Source organism: Sitophilus oryzae, unplaced genomic scaffold (assembly GCF_002938485.1).
Source record: "Sitophilus oryzae breed Bouriz unplaced genomic scaffold, Soryzae_2.0 scaffold_813_pilon_pilon, whole genome shotgun sequence".
In the NCBI taxonomy this organism is placed as follows: domain Eukaryota; kingdom Metazoa; phylum Arthropoda; class Insecta; order Coleoptera; family Curculionidae; genus Sitophilus; species Sitophilus oryzae.
In genome coordinates, this window is record NW_022147432.1 from 3,998,342 (window position 1) to 4,023,601 (window position 25,260).

The 25,260-nt window shown below is 31.7% G+C and overlaps 1 long non-coding RNA gene across 1 annotated transcript in view; it reads right to left on the reverse strand.

Annotated features, from left to right (window-relative positions):
- LOC115889273 overlaps window positions 1-22,433 on the reverse strand; it is a 57,901-nt gene extending 35,468 nt beyond the window's left edge. The window contains exon 1 of the long non-coding RNA XR_004051409.1: window positions 22,325-22,433. This is a non-coding gene — a long non-coding RNA (uncharacterized LOC115889273). The remainder of the gene's footprint in view (window positions 1-22,324) is intronic.
- Window positions 22,434-25,260: the final 2,827 nt, after the last annotated feature.

Genomic DNA, 25,260 nt, shown 5'->3' on the forward strand with positions numbered 1-25,260 from the left:
CAAGTTATTGTCGTTTAAAGCTAGTAATTATTTAACATAAATTTTTAGACACTCTGTATAAGGTAGTATTTTGTTTATTATTGCAACACAGTATCTGATCAATAAATTAACTTTAGTAAATATTTAGTATTAAAAACTTCCGATACCTTTGGAGAGTATTAAAAATGTTCACTGCAATTTCATAAAATTGAAAATATTTCAAAAATGTTTAGTCTAAAAAGGTTTAAGTCTGATAAACCTTAATGAAATTTACCATTATTTCAATCGTAGAATCTAAAAATAGAATAATATACAGGGTTTTCCACTTTTTTAGTTTTTAGTTAAAAACATAATTTGTTGATAATATGGCGAATTTTAATTAATAGGTAGTAGATTAAATTTACAACAAAGAAAATCCAGAAAAGATCCAGTGGTTCTCAAAATTTTAGCAAAAAATCATTGTTTGGATTTTTAAAGTAAAGTAACTCGGTTATTTTGGATTTATTTCAAAAACGGTAAAGAAAAAATATGTTTCTTTTATCGAGATTTACTAGCCCTGAAAATATTTGCACTTATTTAAGACTCACCCTGAAAAGTAACTTCCTGCTAACAAATAAAAATTCCAGAAAAAAAATATTAAAAAACTTTAAATTTACCTTTATTTCAAATAAAATAATATACAGGGTTTTCCACTTAAATAATACTATAATATAATAACTATATTTTTTACTTATTTGGGACACTCTGTATCTTATAAAAATATTTTTAAATTGTAGCTCTAATAGTCCTTCAACGAACCCAAGACTTACAATTTGTAAAAATCTAATCGTTTAACTACAATAATCCGTGTCGTATGTGGTGAACCCTGTATAATAAACATATTAGATCTTGGTTGATAAACTTTTTTAACAATCAAGAGTCAATCTAACAATTTTTTGTTCACATCTAGTTTGTATTTTGTATATTTTAGGTACCTTCGTTTTGTACAGTAAAGTTGGTCTATTTATGTCCATCTTTCCATTTTAATATCTATGATTTATACAACGTATTTTTTGTTAGCCAGGGAATTTGTGTCCTGCCACTTTTTTCTCTCTTCTGCTTGCTAATTCGAAATTTTTGCACATTCATTTACATCTAATTCTCAGCCTGTTTACCTTTCCTTCTCTTTATTATACTTTCAAATTTCTAAATTACCTTGGTCCTCTTTATTTTCATTCTCAATTTACTGTGAGGTGAGTGTGTCGTGTGTCCCAAAATGCAACAACCAAATTTTATATTATAATAATAATAAACTTTATTTCAAACTAGTTATACAAATTAACAAAGTAAGAAGAAACTAACTTTCTCTTAATTTTTTTTAATACTCGTAGTTTTAAGCTTTCAATTTTTCTAATCCTTAGAGGCAACTTATATTAATAATATTAAGTTCATAATGCGTAAACTCATAATCTCCACTTACTTGTCTGAAAATTGATCGAATGAATAATTATATTCCATTTTTTTTTGTATTACTCTTATTAATACGTTCTTGAGCAACAGGTATATATTTGGCATGTTTTTATCGCGGCCCGCGGCTCCTGAATATTATAAGTTTTCTCATTCATATAGTTACCTACTACTCTGATTCCGTAATTTACTGAACGTAGTTTTTATAATACAATTTAGTGGCGTAGAACGACGAGTCTAAATTTTTATTCATATACAGCCCAAGGAATTTTGTAATTTTGAACTAGAGTATTCGATTTTTTGTCAATAATGACATATATTGACTATTACCATTCTAAATATCTCGAGAACGGTTGCTCGTAGGGATTTTTTCTAAGAGACATTTTTTAGGTAAAAAATCATCGATATGTATATTTTTATTATTCTTCAAAACATTTAAAGCACATGTAGGTAGCTTCCCCTACAAATAGGAGTAATATTGACATCAAAATCAAATTTCTCATGTTAAAAAACTCCCAGATACCAATTTTCATCCAAATATTGACGTTACTTCAGAAATTATTTGGAAAAAAATCGAAATAAATATGAAAGTTCTACACCCTGTATCTCCGAAACTAAGCATTTTAGGACATACATTTATACGAAGTTTTTTACCTATTTCTATCTGCAGAATATGCTGCCGAAGTTTCCGGAATACAGTTCGGACCACCCTGTATATACATATGTTTCTCACAGAGTGGTGCGACCTCAAAAACAAAACAAAATATTATAAAAATAAACAGAGATTAGATTAAAAAAAGTGAAAATATAATTTTATCAGGGATGAGCGGAGATAAGCAGAGAGGCACAACGAAACAGTGTAAAATCCGGAACAGCTTGACCGGCATATGAGAAGAACAAGAACCTCACAAATCAGTCAAAGAAATTATAATTTTTACGAATTTAGTAAATGATTTTTGATTTGTTTTTTATAATCTGTAAAGGGTTGAAATTTAAAGTTATTAGAAATATTATTCCACAAATGTGGCGCTATGAAACTGAACGATTTTTGGAAGTTAGCTGTTCGGTGTTGAGGAAGTAAAAAGTAATGCAGAGAATATGCTTTTTAGGGCGCCATTTTTAACCTAAAGTAGTATACAGGGTGACAATTTGAAAAAGAACAGTATTTAATATTACCTCTACCGATGATAGTATGAAAATTTGGCGAAATACGTCAATTTACATATCAAGGGGGACAATTTTTGAGGCATTTGTTGTCGTGCTACTTTCAACCCCTTGACCCCCAGTGCACCTACCCCTAAAATTCTCAGAAAAATAATGCAGTTTATGTAGAATTCTATAAGAAACACAAAAATGGTAAAAGAAATAGGGGTTGCTATTTAAAATTTTCGGGGTAGGTGCCCTGGGGGTCAAGGGGTTGAAAGTAACACGACAACAAATGCCTCAAAAATTGTCTCCCTTGATATGTAAATTGACGTGTTTCTCGCCAAATTTTCATACTATCCGATGATAGTATGAAAATTCTATCTCTACCTCTACCGATGTAGTGGCAATCAGTGGCGGATACAAAGGGCGGATACAAAGGGGGGGGCTGGCCCAGCCCCCCCCTAAAATCTATGAATTAGCACCTAAAATAAATTCCTGTATCCGCCTCTGAGTGGCAATATTAAATACTGTTCGTTTTCAAATTGTCACCCTGTATAGTAGTATATACAGCAGAACAAAATTACTTTTGATAATGATAAAATCATAAATAGACAATTTAAGATATGTTGACATTTGCCTGTTTGTGCACAGGGCCGGCGGAAGGAAAATATTGAGACCGGGCGAGTACCTTATCTGGCCCCCCCCCTCCTTAACAGTTATTATAATTCTGTTTTTCCTTCAGTCCTATACTTTAACTACAAACTAAGCATATTTATGCTACTTTAGCAATAAATTTTCACCTAAAGATACTTCAAAATTCTTCTCTTCGTTCAATCTTAGTCTGTGATTGTTGTTTTTTCTACACCGGTCATGAAAATGACTCACTCCTATAAATTTTTGGAAATGACTAAAATTTTTGATTTTTAAATGCACCCTCGGTATATTTCTACTTTATTCAAAAGAAAATGACATTCTGAGTAGAATGGCATATCATATGTCAACTTTTGACATTTTCGTTTAAAAAATCGTATTTTAAATTTTAATCTATAGTGCCAGGGCTGTGTTAAAAATAAACAAATCATAGGGGGAGAAACTTCTGAGACGCACTCGGTATATAGAGCATAAGAAATAGAATTCCAACTTCGGCAGTCTCGTTCTGTTATAAGTGATCTTTGAAAACATAACAGTATTTAAATGCAAGCAGTTGCATTACTTTTTATTATTTTTAAGAATTTAAGAAAATTTTCCTTTCTTTTTCACAAACAATTACATATTTAGTGCAGAATCAGTATTATAATCAGACAGTTTTGTCGGCTGCAAAATGAGGATCAGCCAATGTTTGAGATGCATTTCGTTGTGTGATTCCACTAATGAGAAAATTTTACGATTTTGCTACCATTTTCAGTGTATTACTACATATTCAATCCGGAACAATCAAAACCATCAAAAGATTGATATCTTTCCCACTACTAATTAATAAATTAATTTAATTAATGAGACAAACTTGTCAGTTTTTTTTATAATAAGGATATCGGGATCCTCTTCAGCTTCTTGCGAATGAATATTTGCCGCATTTTACTTTAAGGCATATCAGCCATTAATAATAATTAAAGGGTGTAGAAAAAGTGCAATTTTGAGCGGTCAGTCTAAAACTGTTAATTTTGCTTTTGGAAACTTGACCCAAAACAGTTTGCTTAGAAATTTATAAAAACGAGAATTATAGAAAGAAGGATTATTTACAAAAAGTTGTTAGCTTTTGAGTTATAAAAATGCCACGAACAAATCCGATTTATATTTTTTTATTTAATTTTGTTTAATATTCTTCCACGAAAATGAATTCGCAAATCCCAGTTTCGGATAGAGCACTCAAAAAACATATGGAATAGAAGAAATCAAAACTACCCCAAAGCTTTCGTGCTAAGGATTTTTTTAAGCATAATTTCAGAAAACTATAATAGGATACATCTAGGATATAGTATAATGTTTATAAGGTTTAGTGAGATATGTGGTGTGGTAGTAGCTAATGTGTTAATGTGGAAATTGACAGTACCGATTAATTATTGAACTGGATATTCATTACTATTTGTTTAGATTACTGTTTTTAAATATTTTAGTTGTTGTCATGGCGCCTCTCGTTTCCGGCGCCCCGGGCAGCCGCCCGGGTCGCCCGGCCCTTCCGCCGGCCCTGGTTGTGCATTGTTTCCTGTTCAGTTTTAATTTAAAAATAGATGCAGTTTTTCTTAAATTACTTAAAATGGGCTTGTCCAAAATTGTTCAAATTTGGCATGTGTATTCAGTATATGCAGACCTTTAGAAACTTATTTACAATTTAGCTGTATAATTAATAGAGGAGCCAATATTTGAGCCAATTATTGAAAAATTCAACCAAAAGGGCTAATAAGCTTATAACTGTCCATTTGTTGAGGATCTCCCTTTTTATATAATAGTTTTAAACGCAATTTTTAAGCTATTCGGAAATATGCCATTTTTAAACGAACTATTAAGAACTAAGTAGCACAGGACTTCTTTTAGCTCAACAGTGGAATGCTTTATGAGACTTGTTAGTATTTCATCCACTCCACTGCCATACTTGTTAAATCTTTGTATGCTATATCATTGTACTTTTTTTGTGCGTCTAAAGTAGCTTGTAACAGGAAGTTTAAAACTAATCTGCCCTACAAATATTCTGAAAAACTTCAAAAAATCTAAGTTTAAAATTTAAAAGTGATTTTCATACTGATACTTTAAAAGTTTTTTTATAGAAGCATCGTTTTAAACAAAGCCGCGAACCAAACTCATTGGCGACAGAAAATTTCTAGCGGGTAACGTAACAAAAAGTGTTAGTTGAAGTATTTTCGATGTTGCAGAACAAAAAGCGAGGCTTGGGCCTCTTTATATCGCCACGTTTGAAACATGACCGCTTTTGGAAATAGTTTTATAGTGAAATATTAGCTCTGGCAGCACGGGCAATTTTAAGTACCCCTCAAAGGGAATTATTAATTAAATTATTTAGTTGAATTTGAATGCAATGTGGGCTAATTTTGTTGTTTAATAGAGTATCTCTAATATTAGAATTAAAGCAAAATGAACATCGCAAACTCTCGATCAAATTTTTTTACTACAATTGGATAAATAACATTTTATAGGTGCATTTGAATTCTCATTTGTAAATTTCATTTTTTCGTTTTTTTTTCTTAACTGACATACAGATTCTGCATCCACTTTAGTCAAATAATATAAAAAGGTTAGTAATAATATTGGTCTCTAGTATAGTCATTAGTACACGAATAAAGATCTAGGTACCTAAGATATACAAACCAGACTTACAAATAAAAACGATACTAGGTTGCCACTTTTTTAGTTTTTAAATAATTTATTAACGAAAATGATTATTATACAGGGTGAGCCTTAAATAAGTGCAAATATTTTCAGGGCTGGTAGATCTCGATAAAAGAAACATATTTTCTCTTTACCGTTTTTCAAATAAATCCCAAATATCCAGTTACTCAATTTTGAATATTTAAAAAAAATCATTTATTTTTAAAAAAATTTGAGAGTCACCGGATTTTTTGTATATTTGCATCCCCTTTTCCTTTTAGTGCCGATGCCGTACCTAACCATAGCTGTAACCATGGTAATATCAGAGATTAAGAAATTATATCGTGGAAAAATTTGCGGTGAACAGGCAGTTCTAAAAAGTTTTCTAAATTATACAGGAAAATGTAAAAGAGAATTCACGATTTTCAATAACTTTTTTCTGCGAAAAAACCTCATAGACGTGTTCCTGAGGTCGAAACAAACTACCCCTAAAAATATTTGCACTTATTTAAGACTCGTCCGGTATAATACGTATTTGATTTAAGATACAATTAATTGGTATTATCCACTGTTCTGTTTATTTTTTTTTTCTTAATATCGGTATTTTATGATATAACGTCATTTACAAACTGAAACAACCCTATTGCAAAAAGGGGATATTTAAAAAAGATTGCGTTTTGTCTTGGTCAAATCAAATTATAAATAATTAAACGTTTCGTGATATTATGTTTGTATATGTTGGATCACAACAGATAAAATAAAAGGTTGTATCTATCTTCTATGCATGCCAATATACAGGGTGAGTTTTCTACGATGTTCTCTATGGGTATCTCGGAAACTACTGGAGATAGAGAGTCGATTAAATGGGGTCATAAAATGCGCCTTTCAGATTTGAAAACGTTCATGGCTTTCTAGATATTTCGAAAAAAACAAATTTTGACTATTTTAAAAATGGTCCCTAATTCCATTATAATCTATTTTAGACAAAAAGTTTTAGTCTCTGATGAATTTATTGAGACTTTTTTAGCATTAAAATATGTAACCCTTATAGTACCTTTTACCTCCAAAATTTCATTCAATTCACTAAAAGTACTTGGAAGAAAATTATAATAGATCGAAAGATTATTAGGAATTTAACACCCTGTAGCTACAAACAAAGCAGAATCGGACCTATGTTCATATGAAAAATAAGTCTTATTTTTACGTGAGGAATCTCCCGATGAGAGATGTCACATGTTTTTTGAAACACCCTGTATAAAAGTGGCCAACGCTGTGCCAGTCAAGGTTAATCACGTGACGTAAAAGTTTATTTGGTATGAACTGTACTTTAGTTGATAGAAGAGTGAAGAACAACTATGTCATAGTGGTATAGATCATCAAAAAATAAAGACAGTGAAACAAGACTTACATGTAACGTTTTTTTTCTTCAACCCTTTGAAATTGATATAAAAGGGTTTGGCATAAAAGGGCAGCTTTCGCCAATTCTACGAATATTAAATAGATACAGGTTTTGCGATATTCGGTTAGGGTTTGGCTGGACAAACAGGTTAGCCACGTGCGAATAACTGGTCAAGATGTTTCGCGCGATTTGCAAAGGGTTAGTTGGCGAACTGGTCATCCCTAAGGACCAGCAAACTTTTTTGCTTTATATTCTTAACTAAATTTAGTTTATCTACAGATGAGGATGGTGTAAGTGTGTGATAGAAAATGATGTGATAAATAATAATAATAATTGTGTTTTTGGTGTATTTAGTTTCTGTTGATATGTGAAGTGAAAAGTTGTTTTTATGTAAAGGAGTAAGATGTAAAATTAGGTTTTTCAGAAATTTGATGAAGATAACATTTTCATCTTGTAATTGCTATTATTAGGTATATTTTTTGTTTTATTTAGATATATATTTTTTCATTTATTACGCTTCTACACGCTTCTGTGAAAACGTTTAAAATAACAGCCAAAAGAGACAAATTTCTGATTTCTTTATTATACAGGGTGTCCCAGAAATAAGTGCAAATATTTTAAGGTAATTATGTGTTATGTTATTTTTCGACAAAAGAAACATATTTTCTCTTTATCGTTTTTCAAATAAGTCCAAAATATAACTAAGTTATTTTACTTCGAAAATTTCGAAAAAAATGATTTTTTGCTAAAATCTTGAGAACCACTAGATCTTTTCTGGATTTTCTTTTTTGTAAATTTAATCTACTACCTATGTTGCCATATTATCAAGATTATGTTTTTTTAACTAAAAACTAAAAAAAAAATTCAAAAAATTCCGAATTTTCAATTTTTTTTTCGTGAAAAGAACCTCATAGGTGTGTATCTGAGGTTGGACTATACTACCAGTTAAAATACTTGCACTTATTTCTAGGACACCCTTACATGAAAACATCAAAACATTTTTACTTTTGCACTAGACGCACGTTTCGCTAACCATATTAGCATCGTCAGCAGATGATTAGAGCTCAGTTTTTAATGTAGTTGAGTTTTAATCACCTGCTGATGATGCTAACATGGTTCGAGAAACGCGTGTCCAGTGCAAAAGTAAAAGTGTTCTAAGTAGTGTATTGTGGTGAATTAATGTTTTATGTTAGTGTTGTAACATTTTAATATCTGTAATATTTTAGTAGTCTGCTAAGAGCTCTAAAACTGCGTTAAAAATAACTAAAAACCAGCATAGTTTTTTTATTGATTATACGGTATTTATTCTATATGATTTTATTTATGCATCCATTCTACAATATAGAGGTACCTACGTAATGAATTAAGGTTTAAAAAAACGCATTAGAGTATACAATAGTGATGGCCATTACGATTCTTTTTAGTGAATCGAATCACATGATTCAATTTCTCATGATTGAAATTTCAACAAACTGCAAACACGTTTTACGTATGACAGTATAAAAATCCATGATGTTTGTTTAGGGCTTTTGTTCGAGTCTATTAATGCACTTCTACATAAACAAGCATTCTTCATAATTATGAAGATGACTTAAATTATAGTTTATTTTATTACTAATTATATAAAATTGGTATAATGGAATATAACATTTTACTACTAAAATAATAATTACTGATCTATACCGGGTGCGTCTCAAAAGTGGCTCACCCCCTATAACTTTTTTATTTTTTCAGATAAAAAAACGAGATTTGGTATGTTAGTATATGACATAAATTAGGATTGATTGACGTATTCATTTGTTTTTGGTCACTTCCTGTTTCACCGGAAATGACTACAACTTTTGGTTTTTAAATGGCACCCTCGGTATATTTTTACTTCGTTCGATAGAAAATTATATTCCGAATAGACATATCATATGTCAACTTTTGACATTCTCGCTTAAAAAGAATCGTATTTTAAAATCCAATCTAGAGTGCCATGGCTATGTTAAAAACACTAATTCTTAATTAAGGAGCCTTGGAAAAATAGATTTGATCGTCTAATGATTTTTTTGCTTAAATTTTGAGAACTTTTTTTCTTGTAAATTTAATCTACTACCTATGTTGCCATATTATCAAGAAATAACAAAAAACTAAATAAATTTCCAAATTTTTTTTCAAAAAATCCCATATTTTAAAATTTTTCTTTTCGCGAAAAAATCTCATAGACGTGTTCTGGGATCGAAATACACTACCCTTAAAAATATTTGTTCTTATTTAATACTCATCCTGTATATAGTTCTAATATTCATTTTATAAACAAACCGTATGAACGAACTGTAATTTTGAGTGGTAAATTGGATTTAGACTGGGAAGAAAAAGGTATAAACAGTGGCGGATAAAGTGGTGGATTTGGGTTAAAAATTGCGCTCTAAAAAGCATATTCTACATTACTTTTTATTTGGCCCCCCCCTAAAATAAATTCCTGTGTCCGCCCCTGGGTATAAAATATGTGGACAATACTTGAACCACCAAAATATGCGGATGATATCGCCTTAATAACAGAAAAGAAAGAAGAACTGGTAGAAATGCTGGAAGAAATGGATACAGCAGCTAGAAGAATAAGCCTAAATATGAACTACCTACACTAAAACTAAAATCATAACAAACACAGATGAAAACATAACAACCAGAATAAACCAAGAAAAAATAGAACAAGTTGCAGACAACAAACAAATATTTGTCCCATTCTGGACAAATGATTAAACTGAAAAAAAGAAAAAGAAACAGCTGAAATAAAAAGACGAGTAAGACTGGCCTGGGCATCATTCGGAAAATTAAGTTACATAGGTATTACAAAACAAAAGATATCCACAGTACCTCATAACCAAAGTATATAATTAATGTGTACTCCCAGTATGTACTCACTTACGGATCCCAGACCTGGACACTAACAAAATCAACATGGATAAAGTAACAAAAGGTCAAAGATTCATGGAAAGACAAATGCTACACGTATTATAGATAGAAAAAGGAATGAGTGGATCAGAAGTATAAACAAAAGTAAGGGATGTTAGAAGTGAAGTAGCAAAATTGAAATGGAAGTTTGCCGGCCACAATATCAGACAGAAGGACGATTGCTGGAACAAATGCATCGTAAACAGGAGCCCTGGGACAATTGAAGAAGTAGAGTAAGATCCTAGATGAGATGACCAATGTTCAATGCTCGTTCAAATGACCGACTCGCTCAATCTTTTCCCACCTCCAGTAGGTAAAAAAGAAGTTTGTTTTCGAAAATGTTTTTCAGTGTACAGTAGGCCCCTACCGAATTTACATCCCTTTCCAAAGGTGCAAAGTTGGCCTTGCGCAAGTGCGGCGCCCTTTTTGCCTGCGCCAAATTGATTTTTTCCCGCCGCCCTTCGAACAAACTCGCGAATTCTTTGCAGAGGGCGGCCGTGGCGGAATCAGGCAGGCTGTGCTCGCCACCGTCATTTGTTATTCCTGTTATTTTCCAGTAAATTTGGGTGGATGTGTTTAAAGGTCTTCCTTTATAGCCCCCTTAAGGTCTTCCTATATAGTTTCAAAGCCCGACCATTGTAGTTTTTCTAATGCAAATTAATATTTTGTTAATGAATGTTAAAATTTTATGGTGGTGTCTACTATGATTTTGGAAGTAGGTAATAAAAAAGTGTCAAATAATACCAAAACTTCAGACAATTTCTCGACTTTTTTTATATATGTTTTTTTTTAATAAATTGTAACAATATTCTTGCATATATTGCACAAAAAGCAAGACCTAGACTAGCGTTAGATCTGCAAGACAAAGTCCAAGACCGACCATCAGTACAAGACTTACACAAGAACAAGCATCTATAGGCTCTTGCAATCTTTTTCTCTTGCGCTCATTTTCTTTTTTATTGATAATAATTAAAACAAATAAACGAAATTTTTATTTACTTATCTAGTACAGGATCCGGCTGCATGATTATTACGCTCATCGCATTTTTAATCAAAACCTAATTTTAATGTATATTTGTGAATAGGAGAATACACTTTTCACACGGTGCCTATCAAAAACTTGCCGCAACTAGGGGTTAAGAAAGTTAGGAATAGGAAGATAGAGGAATTAGGAAGATAGAGATAATATAAGATTATATTACATAAGATCACAACTTAAGGCATGTTTGCATTTGTCTGGTTCTGCATTGTTACCTATTCAATTTTAATTTAAAAATAGTTGTAGTTTTTCTTAAATTGCTTAAAATCGATTTGTCCAAAATTGTTCAAATTTGGCATGTGTATTCAGAATACGCAGACCTTTAATAGATATTTACGATACAAGTGAGTTAACAGCATCATTAGATACGCGTGTGAAAGTTGCACCAGTGCGTAGCACGAGTTGTGTAACCACACAAGTATCTTAATGGAGTTAACTCGCGTGTTTTGTACAATATTTTATCTACGTCTAACTATAAAAACTCACAATGAATTTTAAAAATTATTGTACTTAACTATATACCTATCCTAAAAATCAATTACCTTAATACTTTTGTTCAAATAACACCATGCATGGCAATGTCAATATGACAGTAAATAATATTGATTTCACTAGTTTAAAAAATGAGCGATTCGAAAAGTATTCCCTCTGACATTAAAGTAGAGGCATTCAGAGCCATTTCTGGATTGCTTCCAGCAATATCGAAACAGAAGTACAAAAAAGAAAAGTACACAACTATGGAAATGAAAAGGTACTCATAACATATATTTCCAATTTATCCCCTACTTATAAGCATTCGTCTCTTTGGGCTTTCTATTCAATGATACGTACTATGATATCTATTAAAATGAATATTGTATATGCTTCATCAGGCATTTACTTGAAAGATTGTTCAAACTGTATCATTAACATTTATAATAAATAAGTTTTCATGTTTTTATAATTATTATCAATAGAACAGTTTATTTGTATTTAGTCGGTATTTACTGTAAAATAAATGTTTTACAAAATATTTTTCTTTTTGGCGGAATTTCTTTCATCTAAACAAGGAGTGCGGTAATGAAAATGCGTGAGTTAAGAAGCTCTTAACTCACTCAAAATGCGTGAGTTAAGAGGTTCTTAACTCACTGACGTAGATAAAAAACCTTTTTACGATTTGACTGTAAAATCAACAGGATCCCCTGTTGATATTACAATATTTGGATACTTCAAAAGTTGCATGGTATTTCTTATTTTCAACGACGATGCACCACTTGGTGTACTATATTAGAAAAGAAACGGGCACAAAATGGCATGAAAAAGCACAACAATGGCAGAAATGAAAGGAGAATAAGCAGTATCAAATTGTATGTATGGTTTAAGTTTAAATTCCATTTAAAAACAGGCAAAGTAAATTGTGAAAATAATATTTGGTAATAATAATTAATCATTAAATATCAATATACTTCAATGTGGATTGTAAAGCTAGACATGATTTAATCAATCTGTGGTATTAAAAAAATACCATAAAATTTAAATGTTTTTATATACTTTTCCCAGACATTTCATGAAATACCTAGGAATTTTATAGAATACTATACAGGGTATTTCAAAAAACATGTGCCATCTCTCGTGGGGAGATTCCTCACGTAAGAATAAGATTTATTTTTCATATCAACATAGGTTCGATTCTGCTTTGTTTCGTAGCTATATGCGACATATTTTAATGCTAAAAAAGTGTCGATATATTCACCAGGGACGTGCATATGGGTTATCACTGGAATATTTTTATAAAAAAAGCATGTACGCCACTGACTTGAAAAGTTGTCTCTTGATATTTTGTCGATTTCTGCTTCCTTCATGAGATAAACGGAATTTTATTAATTTGCCTTGATCCAAGTCTAATAGCAACCTTTAAAAAATTTAAAGCATTAACTTGCGAAAGTTTTAAATAAGTACTCGTTGATTCCTCATCAAAAAATATGAAAAAAGAATTTCTATAAACATGGGTATGGAAATGCTTGTTTTAGAGTTGCAGGATGTTAAACATTTTTTAAATAAGTTTTTTTGTAATTATCTTAAATACCATTATTTTTTATTTGAAATTACTGTTTATTTAAACTGTTAGGTTGGACTAATAGTAATAATAACTAATAGTAATGATACTTAATAATAATAATTAGGTAAAATATATAATTTATTAATTTTATTTTTATTTTAGTTTTATTAATTTTGATTAATAAAATTGCGTTTATTTCATCAAGGAGGCCGAATTCGACAAGATATCAAGAGATAACTTTTAATTGGTATTAAACAGCCTACACAATTTTGATATCAAAAGAAAAAAGTCAGTGGCGCACATGTTTTTTTTTAGAAAAATATTCCAGTGATAACCTATATGCACGTCCCTGATGAATTTAGCGACACTTTTTTAAGTGCTACATATTATTAAAATATGTAGCACTTATAGTAACTTTTCCCCCAACATTTTATTCGAATCACTAAAACTACTTGGAAGAAAATTATAATAAACCTAAAGATTATTAAAACTTTAACACCCTGTAGCTATCAAACAAAGCAGAATCGGTTGTTGATATGAGAAATAAATCTTATTTTTACGTGAGGAATCTCCCCACGAGAGATGGCACATGTTTTTTGAAACACCCTGTATATGATATTAGGAAAGGTGTGAAATAAAAAGTCTACTAAGTCCTCTAACCTATTCTCTGAGTCTCTGAGTCTAGGTCTACTAACCAACCGGTATAAAAACTCAACAGCCAAGTAAAGCGGTATTTTTTTCGGTGTATAAAATTTTGGGGTGGGGCTTCGCGGGAACGTCGACAGAGGGGCATTGGGTTAATTAATGATTAAGGGCGGCCTGGGTGGGTGCCCAAGGGTGGATGCGAAGAAAAAAACAGTGGTGTGGGGAAGATTTGACGAGGGGATAAAAGAATTTTATGCGTACACGTACGGCCGTGGCCGTCGTTTCCACGAAAACCCTCTCGGCCACCGAATTTAACGTTTTTATCTTTCCATTTTCCCTTTCTTTTGTTGGTTTTTGCGGCGCATTGTGGTGAAATTTAACTTTGACTCGGATGTATTAAGGCCGAAAATGGAGTGGATCTGACAAAGACGGTATTTGATTATGAAAATGAATCGGTTGGAGGACTGACAGCTGGAAATGTTTCATGTTAAATTAGTTAATTTGTTCGTTATTGTCATTTAAATAACTCCTACTCGTTGAAATAAAATATTTGAGAAAATCTTTTTTTAGGGTTAAACATTTTTAATAAAAGTTTATTACAGTTGGGGGTTGGAACCTTTGGTGTTACACAGCAAAATAAAACACTAATTCACCACAATACATCAAAACACTTTTACTTTTACATTGGACGCGCGTTTCGCTAACCATGTTAGCATCATCAGCAGATGAGTAAAAACTTAACCTTTCACCTTCTTTTTTTTAAATTTATCCTTTCAGTTTTTAATCATCTGCTGATCAGATGCTAACATGGTTAGCGAAATGCGCGTCCAGTGTAAAAGTAAAAGTGTTTTGGTGTATTGTGGTGAATTAGTGTTTTATTTTGCTAAAAGTTTTTTGTTATTTTTTTAATAAATCATAAATTTTCAATAAACATAACCTGTTTACATCTCTGAGTACAGTATATTGATTGTTGTTTTTTATACTGGTTGTAACTCAGACTGGTTCGGACATCAGATTTTATACTAAGAGTAGATACTTATTACATTTTAAGGGATTTTTTAAATACCACAGGTTATAATAATTCGATTATCAGTCATGTGTAGCTTCAAAATCCACATTGTATTAAAAATGAATCGTGAGATTCGATTCATTGCTTGCAATCCGGTTCGTTCAATTGAATCTTGGCCAGCACGGATCCATAACATTTGAACGATGAGCCGTAAAAAAGAATTGTGAGAATTGGATCGGATCACAATACGTTCGTGCGTTCAAAGAGTCGTGAGAATTGATTCATTGCTTATAATACGGTTCGTTCAATTGAATCGTGGGCAGCACGGATCCATAAAGTATCTGTAAGATATTTAATTTTCAGGTTAATATTTTTGTTAAAATAATATTACCGACTATTAAATGTCGGACTAAAAGACGAAATCGTGTTTTTATGCAACTCCAAATGAATATTGTTGGCCTCTGCTCAATGTGATAAAAAAACGGCGTCAGCGATGGTTATAAAATGAAGATCGCTGTCATTTTATATGTAAACTTATATGGGGAATGTCATCGATGTTCATTTCCAAGCAAACTGGACGCTATTTTTTTCCATCATGCAGTATTATATACTTTTTATTATGATTATTAAATCGGAATTAAAATATGACTCTAAAAATATTAAATGGGTATTAAGAAGTTTTTAATAAATAGTATATATAAATTGGATTGATAATTTAGTATTATTGGTAAAATAATCAATCCAATTACGCCAGTGTCATAAAGTGTCGAATAAAAAATGAAAGAACTGTTTATTTCTTTTTCTGGTCCCTTAAGTAATTGTCCTACCAATGCATGAACCAGCATGTGGTTCGTTCAAACAAACAAATCGTAGGAGTCGATTCAATATGAGAAATTGAATCGTGTGATTCGATTCACTAAAAAGAATCGTAATGCCCATCACTAGTATGTAGGCAAAGATTTAACCATCACCATAAAAAGTCGTTTGAAAACAAGGATTCTAAAATAAAATTTCTCGTAAAATTAGCAGCTTTGGATCTTCTAGATATCTGTAGACTCAAAAGGCTCAAAATTATGTTCTAAAATGATGTTATAATTATTTTTTTGGGGGATTTAAACATTAATACAGGGTGTTTCAAAACGTGTGCCATTTCTGGTGGGGAGATTCCTCAAGTAAAAGTAAGATTTATTTTTCATATCAACATAGGTCCGATTCTGCTTTGTTTCGTAGCTACTGGGGGTTAAAGCAAGGGTTAAAGCAAGGGTTAAAGTCTTCATTTTTTTTCGACTTATTATAATTTTCTTCCAAGTGTTATAGCATTTCGAATAAAATTTTGAGGATAAAAGTTACTTTAGTTGTAGTAAAACTACCAAGGCCTAGTGTAGTAAAACTACTATAGTTGATATCAAATAAACTTTTAGTCACGTGATTAAAACAGCGGTGTCCAGTTTTACATATTTTCTTTTAACCAAAATATTTTAGGAAACACAAATTACTACCGCTTACCCGTTCAAAATATTCTAATAAAATGGCGAAAAGCTTTTTACAGCTATTAAGGTATCTTGTATATTTCGCACTATAAGAGGTTCTAAAAAGAACTATGTTCAACTGCAAGGTCCGCTAGTAATAATTTTAAGCTTAAAATATCACAATACAATTCTTATTAAAAATAATATTTTTTTTGGTAGCACTTATACTATATGTAGATAACTTTTTGCTCAAAATTTCATTCGAATCAATAAAAGCACATGGAAAAGAATTACAATAAATAAAAAAAAATTCACAGTCCTTTACAAAGATGCAACCGGGGGGGCATTGAAAATGATGAATAAAAACGTAAAAATATGATTAGTGTTAATATGAGTGTATTACATACATATGTTTAAATAACGAACTTAACAAAAAACAACAGATTTAAAGATTCACTTAAAAAATAGCGATGTTAAAATTAAATAAAACATTATCAATAATAATTATGCGATCGCACCTATCCGTAAAACAAGCAAGCAAAAAAAAAGAATTCTTACGGAAAGTTACACTTTACCATATAATTTTTTAACTGTTAAAGGCAAACCCCATTTAAACACAAAACTTTTTAATACCTACTACTGTATCTAAAAGACTTTTTTTTAAATTACTAAATTCTTAGCCAGGCTTCTGTTTTTCTTGGCTGTTGTGCGTCACGTCACAGATTAACAGGCCAACGTTTGCACCACAAGGCGATGCTGCAGACCACTAGGTAGACCGGTCGTAGAAATTTATGTTATACAACTTGTAGTCAATCTACACAAATATTATCAAAAACTTTTTTTCTTTTAAAATGTGTTCAGATTTTGTAAAAAGTATAAGTCAAAATCGCAAAACTTAAATTTGATATGAGTTTCTTAGTTTTTAACTAATATAGTGGCGAATTACAAAAATTCCTTTTCAATGAAAATTAATGAGTTAAATAAAATAATTTAATAAATTACTAGCTTTTTCTCGCAACTACGTTCGCGTTACACCTCGAATCGTTTATGCATTGATTTAAATGATTTTTTACTTCTTTATAGAGAGCTAGTGAACATATAGATGTTTTTTATTTTTCATCTTTTTTTTATTTATTAAGAGCACTAATACTCTCTTTATAGGTTATTTTTTATTCTTTGAAGGATAATTGAGGAAGATATATTTCCTTATGATGTCACTAAATAAACCCTTGTATAAAATTTTATACTGTCTGGTTTATAATGTTATAGTATTGCATTTTCGTACAGCAAACTTTCATTCCCTATTTTACTCCCTAAGGGTATAAATTTCATAAATTCGCTTTACCTTTGTGCCAATTTTTATGTGTATAATCCAGACGTCACCAAGTTTTATATAAATTTTTACTAACTTTACCCATTTGGTTGATGAATTTCAAAAATTTCTTCTAATTCTTTTTGTAGGATTTCATTCTTCTAGACGAAATAGTAAGGAATTTTCATACAACAAACTGTTCCGAGATAATTTTACTCTCTAAGAGGATGAATTTCCTAAAATCGCTTTGTGTAGCTAATTCACTAATGTCGTTTAAACGAACCTTTGTGCTAATATTTATGTATCTAAAGCTGGCGGCATCAACTCACTCTAAAATATCTAAAAACGTAATATATAATCTAACTGACACACCACTGACAATGACAACTAATTTATTTCTGGAGGTATTGTGTGTAGGTGTTTTCAGGTATGTTTTAGTATTTAGTCGTTTTACACAAAGAAATAGCCATTAAGCACTATAAAAATACTTCATAACAAATCTACACATATATACCTTTCATTTAAAAAAAGAATCATCAAGATTGGTAAAGCGCTTTCGGCGGGATGGATGCAACAAAAAAACCCTTTGAGCTTTTATATATGTATGGATTAATTATTTTTCCAACATATTTTACTTTGCAAATTTTTATAAATATTCAGACTCGCCAATATCGTACTCCACCGTGTCCAGCCTGTTTAGCCAAACGTAGGCCGATTCCTCTTCGGCGGCGTCGTGACCCTGGAAGAGTCTTGAAGACGCTCATCCGCGCATAGGAATAAGTTGACTGCGTAGCGTATTGCGTATTAATCGATTCTGAAACTTTCTATCTCGTGTATAACATGTTACGCAAGTTTATTATTTTAATCTCGATTTTAATAGATAAATGTGTGAAATGCCACCTGAATATCTTCCGCCATGACATGTTTTACTTTTTTGTTATGGTAAAGTGATTTGTATAAACTTTATTCAATAATGTATATTTTCCCCATTTGTGATTTTTTAATTTTAAGCGAAAATTAAGTATAACATTTTAGGAAAAAAGAAACACTGTAATATTTAAAAAGAATAAGAAGAAATTAGTCTTATTACCAATAAGAAGAAATTAGTCTTATTATCAAACCAAACCAAACCAAACTATTATCGGATAACAAATTAATTACTACTGTCAGCTAGTTCAGCTATTGTCTAGGTAGAATATACCTAGAGTACCTACACCTACCTATGATGTAGGTAGATTAAAGCTTATTTTGACGTTACCTCTCACTTCGGTGTCACAAGCTGAATTTTTCAGGGATGGAAGTACAGTACATTTGCAGTACATGATATGGGGACCTTTATTCCGAAAGTAGTACAAAATTAGACCGGGTAAAAAGGCACTATCATCAAAAATCGATATATTAATACCACCGTATAGAGAAAACAAATACTTATTTTTTGATCCAGTACACAATAAAGTCTTCGTAGGGAGTAATTTTTTATAATTATTTATAAAAAAACACTTCCATTAGCGCTTATGACCAAAAAAAATTTTAAACATGAATAATAATTACAATCATGGGAAAATTTGGTTTAAAAATAGATTTTTTTTAATATAACTTTGATTTAACGAAAAACGAAGGCCTAAATGAAAAAAGAAACAATTTAAAAGTTTCGCTTATGTCTTGACAAGGTATCAAAGCAAACCCCATATTTTTTGCTTTTAAACTAATAAAGATATATCAATAAACAATTAGCGATGTAATGGTTTTTGCGCGCGCTGGCCGACTGCCGCCGCTGCGCCGAGATTTCCTATACCCTTGTATATATGACGTCATGGTGTGGCAAATGTAGCATTTTAATTCGATTTGGGCTCCCTTATATAGGATAACAGAAACATTTTCAATGTTAAAACAAGATTTTAACCTCCTGTGGCTACGAAACAAAGCAGAATCGGACCTATGTTAATATGAAAAATAAATTTTATTTTTTACATCCTGTATAGTAATAAAATAATATAACGTGAGTATTACTGCAGGTGTATCTATTATTGTGGTTTATTTTTAAATTCATCAAAATTTATTGATATTTTGTAAACGATCGATGATCGAAAACAAAATAGTTTATTAATTCAATACTGATATAACATTATGAGATTATGAACCAACAATATTACCTGTTGCGTACATTTTTTAAATAAATGTGGTAAATTTTAATTGAAAAGTTATGGTAGCTAAATTTTCACTCATACTTTTTTTCCACTTCATGTTAATCCTTGTTTTTAAATCTTTGTTGTTTCTGTCACCTTTGCTATACTCTTGTTAAAGTATCGTTCGATCTAGTGATAAGCAAATGTATAAGACCAAAACTTTCTTGGTATTGGTCTTGGTTTTGCAGGGTCCAGTCTCGGTCTTTGTCTTGCTGCAAGACTTTGAATTCATGCATTTCTTTAATAGATTTTCACTAGATGCAGTTTCTACATAGAAAATCTTTAAATAAATAGTGTTTGTAGTAATTTAATGCAAATAAAGCTTTAAAGAAATATTATTAGAATCTTTGTCTGTCGAAGATTTTATATTAAATCAGGATTAATTTATTTAAAATTTTATGCAATAGTCGGGAAGGGGAAAACACTATTTGTAATAAATTAGAACAATAATTTTAAACAAATAAGTAACCGATTATATCACATAAACATGAAAAATAAATGCAAGACCGCAAAACTGCAAAATCGCAAGAGACTTGCATGCTTGGTCTTGGTTTTGGTGTGTTTTGGTCTTGCGGAAGTCTTGCACTAGTCGGTCTTCTTTTGGTTTTGCAGATCAAACGTTGGTCTGGCTTTTTGTGCAAGACCAAGACCAGTCTTGATCATCACTTATAGTTCGAACTCTCGTTCGAACCTAAAACTGAAATTTGGTAAAATTTAGATTAAAACCCAAAGTTATGGTGAAAAAAATAATGTTAAGAATATCTTGATATACAGGGTATTTAAAAATCATGTGCCACCTCACGTGGGGAGATTCCTCACGTAAAAATAAGATTTATTTTTTATATCAGCATAGGTCCAATTCTGTTTTGTTTCGTAGCTACAGGGTGTTAAAGTCTTAATAATTTTTCGATTTATTATAATAATAAATACTTGTGATTTGAATGAAATTTTGAGGGTAAAAGTTACTATAAGTGCTACGTTACTAAAAATGTGTCGATACGTTCATCAGGGACGTGCATATGGGTTATCACTGGAATATTTTTCAAAAATAAAACATGTGCGCCACTGACTTTTTCCATTTGCAATTAAAAGTTATCTCAAATTAAAAGTTATCTTGATATTTTGTCGAATTCGGCCTCCTTGATGAGATAAACACATTTTTATTAATCACAATTAATAAAATTAAAATTAAAATAAAATTAACAAATTATATATTTTATCTAATTTATTATTAAATATTATTACTATTAGTTATTATTCCATCCTACAGCAATTTGAAAGAAAAAGTTAATGGTATTTAAGATAAATTACAAAAACCTAATTTTAAAGTTTTATCCAGTAATTCTAGAACTATACATTTCCGTACACATATTTACAGGAACTTTTTTCATATTCTTTGATGAGGAATCAATGATTACTTATTTAAAACTTATGCAAGTTAATGATATTAAATTTTTTTGAAGGTTTAGACTTAACACTCTGTAGCTACAAAACAAAGCAGAATCGGACCTATGTTGATATGAAAAATAAATCTTATTTTTACGTGACGAATCTATACTCCCGAGAGATGGTACATGTTTTTGAAACACCCTGTATATCTTGATTACAGATTATACTTTACCGAATTCATAATTTTTATTTACGTACAGGATGGCTCTATAATACAGGTGGCTGATATAAAATCATAAGGAAACGAATAGTTCAATTTACTTTTTAAAATAGGTATACAAATTTAGGTGCCAATTTATCCATATTTACATGATTAGGGTCATGAAAATTGATGATTTTGGACAGCTCACCGATTTTGATAGCATTAACTGTTAAAAATGTTATTAAGGAGATATAGCCCATTTTGGCTTTACGTGTCTGGAACCAGATGTAGGCAGATTTATCCATCATAATATTTCGTTTAAATAAAAAGCTCGAAAAATTGTCTATATAAAACCAATATCTAAGTCTGTACGGGTATCTACATTCTAAAAGTAAACCGTATTTTATATAAATTATTATATTTTCAAAATTTTATAATGACACTAATTTTCTAAAATTGTTGTTAAAATAGTCCAAAACAGACAATTTTTGGATTGTTTTATACATAGTTATGAAAATTAAAGATCTTTTTTAACTCACTGATGTGATGAAATACTTTTAGTTAAAAAATAAACTACTAACCAATTAAATGACGTAGACTATAAGAATTGAAGGCCTTTTTTCCTTACAAGTACGGTACGGGTTCGAAAAATCCATTTTCTTGGAATACAATAGCATTTAAAAGTCAAAGTGCATAACCGTTCAAAAATTATATAATATTTTCTAAAAACTGTGAAATTTTCAATATTTTGTGATCATGACTAATATTTTTTTGGCAGAAGATGTATGGAAGCAGCATGAATATTTTTACCTGTTGTATATAGAATGGTTTGGAAGAAGTTCTCCAAAACCATACATGGAGAAACAGTGACAGGGTTTGCAATTAGGAACATCGGGCGGTTCGGTCTTAAGACCGTCTCTACCCCCTCCAGCGCCCACCCCTTCGTTCCACCACCCCACCCCCCTCGTTCCCCACTTTTCGTTCGTTCGGCGTCGAGCCTAAAATCGATAGCAAAAAGCGCGTCTCGCATTTACACACACACACGCACGCAGACCGGACCGCAGGAGAGACTCGTACGCACCCTGACGTCTTAAGGGTGCTTTTGGACACCGTTTGGGGACCCTGACGCAAGCTGCGGAGCCCCGATCGCGACCACCGCCTCCGAATCAATCGTTACATTTGTAAACAGTCCTGTCACGTAGCGGTGAGACCAATAACGGGCCCCCCTGCCCGTCCCCAGTCCCCCCGGTGGCGGCAGCAACGTGCATCGTCGGCTATGTGCCCCCTTACCCCCTCCTATCGGTCTCTATAGGTCCCATTTGGTTATTGGCTCATTTCTATCGGTGATTGAGTATTATTGTTTTGCCGTGCGCATTTTTAAAATTCCGCTATACATACGCGCGCGGACAAATAGGGATGCGTAGGGATGTACAAAGGTATCGATACTTTGAGATCAGGAACTTTATTCTTAACTTTTTTTGAGTATTATCTATGTACATTACTCCGTTAAAGACACAAGCTTTAATCAGTGTGTCTTGCCTGTCCTCACGTATGGAGCTGAAACCACTTACTGTGACAAAAAAGATACATAAAATACAGGTCACGCAACAGAAAATGGAAAGGTCCATGTTCTTAGAGATAACATACCCAATCATACCATACGAAATCGAACAGGAGTAAGACATGCGGTGAAATCTGTCTTACATCTTAAATGTAATTGGACAGGACATGTGGTTAGGATAACAGATGGACGGTGGTGAACAAAGTGACTTGTGGAATGGAAACCAAGACACGAGGCCTATAGAAGCAGAGGACGACCTCCTAGTCTATGGACAGATGATTTTTTAAGAGAGTGGCTGGAAACTGAATTCAAATGGCACAAAATGGAAAGAAATGGTAGAGTTCTTGGAAAGAATGGCAGAGTTAAGGGAGGCTTTTGTTCAGCAGTGGACGGAATAAGCTAAATGATGATGATGATGACATTAATCCTGTCGTAGGTTTTCTTATCTAGTGAGTACGCACGTCCCAAGCACAAGGTGCTCAAGCTGAATGCTCGCTTTACTTCAACTTGTGTTGGATAAAATCCCTTCTTTTGTTTCTCATTTCTATCAAACTCCTTCGATACATTTTGCTTCGAACATTCGCTTTTGTCTTCTTTCAATTTTCCTGTCCTCCCATTCAAGAACTAATTGATACCAATTCAATCAGTACATAAAACAAGGATAGACATGGCTATAAATGAAAAAAATTGTGTGCACTATGTGCGCATATTTGATATTGTCCATAGTGTCCGTTTGTGGAATCAATTCAAGTATCTCTATCCACGTCCCGAGTTTGCTTTCAATCGACCTATAATCGAATAAAATCCTGATGATTTTGTCCATTTAGAGGCATCGCATCGGTTTGAAATGTTGAGAGCGTCATCTTGAAGCCCAATTATGCCCGATCTCCAAATAATGAACCCTATTATGCCGAAAACGACACACATTCTTCTTCAATATCAAATCGTTAGTCCCACCCTGATGAAGATTTAACCAAAACCTCCGTGAATGAGCAATGTGTGTCAATAGATTTTACATTTTATATTCTTGCCATTGAACAACAGCATGACGTCACTTAACTTTTGTGATATATCGGGAACTGCTGTTTCGACCTAGCTGGGCCGTTGCCCAAAATTCCCGTTATCTTAAATTGAAGTGTACGTTCTATAGTTAATTATTAAAAAAATCGGAAGACTTTTCAAAGGCGTATCATGTCCTCAGCGAGCGATTTAACAATTAATAATAAAATTATATTATTATAGTTTAATTTTGAGATTCTAGTAACCATGACAATTTTAGAAATTTTGGAAGTAAACTCTAACTGATATACATACTTATAAAATTCGAATATTTGTTATGGTAACGATTTTTTTAAAACCAAAAAAAAAGTGTAATAGGATTATTATTTTTAAATGATTTTACTGAAGAAACTTTAAAGATTTAGGTATAAGAACATGATTATCGTTGAATATCAATTCTGATTTATTAAATATTATACATAGAGTTGAATTTAAAATAACAGAGATTTGAGCAATTTTATAACAAACGGAATTAATAGTATATTGTATTATTAGAAGTAAAAATGGCACCTCTTGTGACGAGGCTGTACGTTTTTTTTTGTCTATTAGTGGATTTTAACCGTTTTTGAATATTTTCGCTAGTGCCTTCTCCTCTGATGCAGAAACTGTTCTAAAACGCTACTCTCTACTAATTTCTATGGCGAAAACGATAGAATAGAAAAATTAAAAAATTGTGTGTGCACTATGTGCGCATATTTGAAGTAAAACTTTTTATTAACGGCTATTAAATTGGAAGGATTTGATTAAATTGGATTGATATGTTTGAAGTAATTTAAATTAAAAATTAATAAATAATTTGATTTAATTTCACAAAATTTGTAATAAAATGACCGTCTGTCCGTTTATGCGTCTGAGGACTCCATTCGGGTACCTCTATCTGCATGCCGAGTTTGGTTTCAATCGACCTATAATTAAGAAAAATCCTGATGATTTCGTCCATTTAGAGGCATCGGTTCGAAACGTCGAGGGTGTCATCCTGTAGCTCGTCTCTAATTATGCCGAAATCGACCTACATTTGTCCTTAATATCAAATCCTTAGTCCCACCCTGATGAAGATGTAAACGAAACGTTTTATCCAACTTTACAGGGTGGTTCCGTGTACCTTCGCTCACATAGCTTATATACC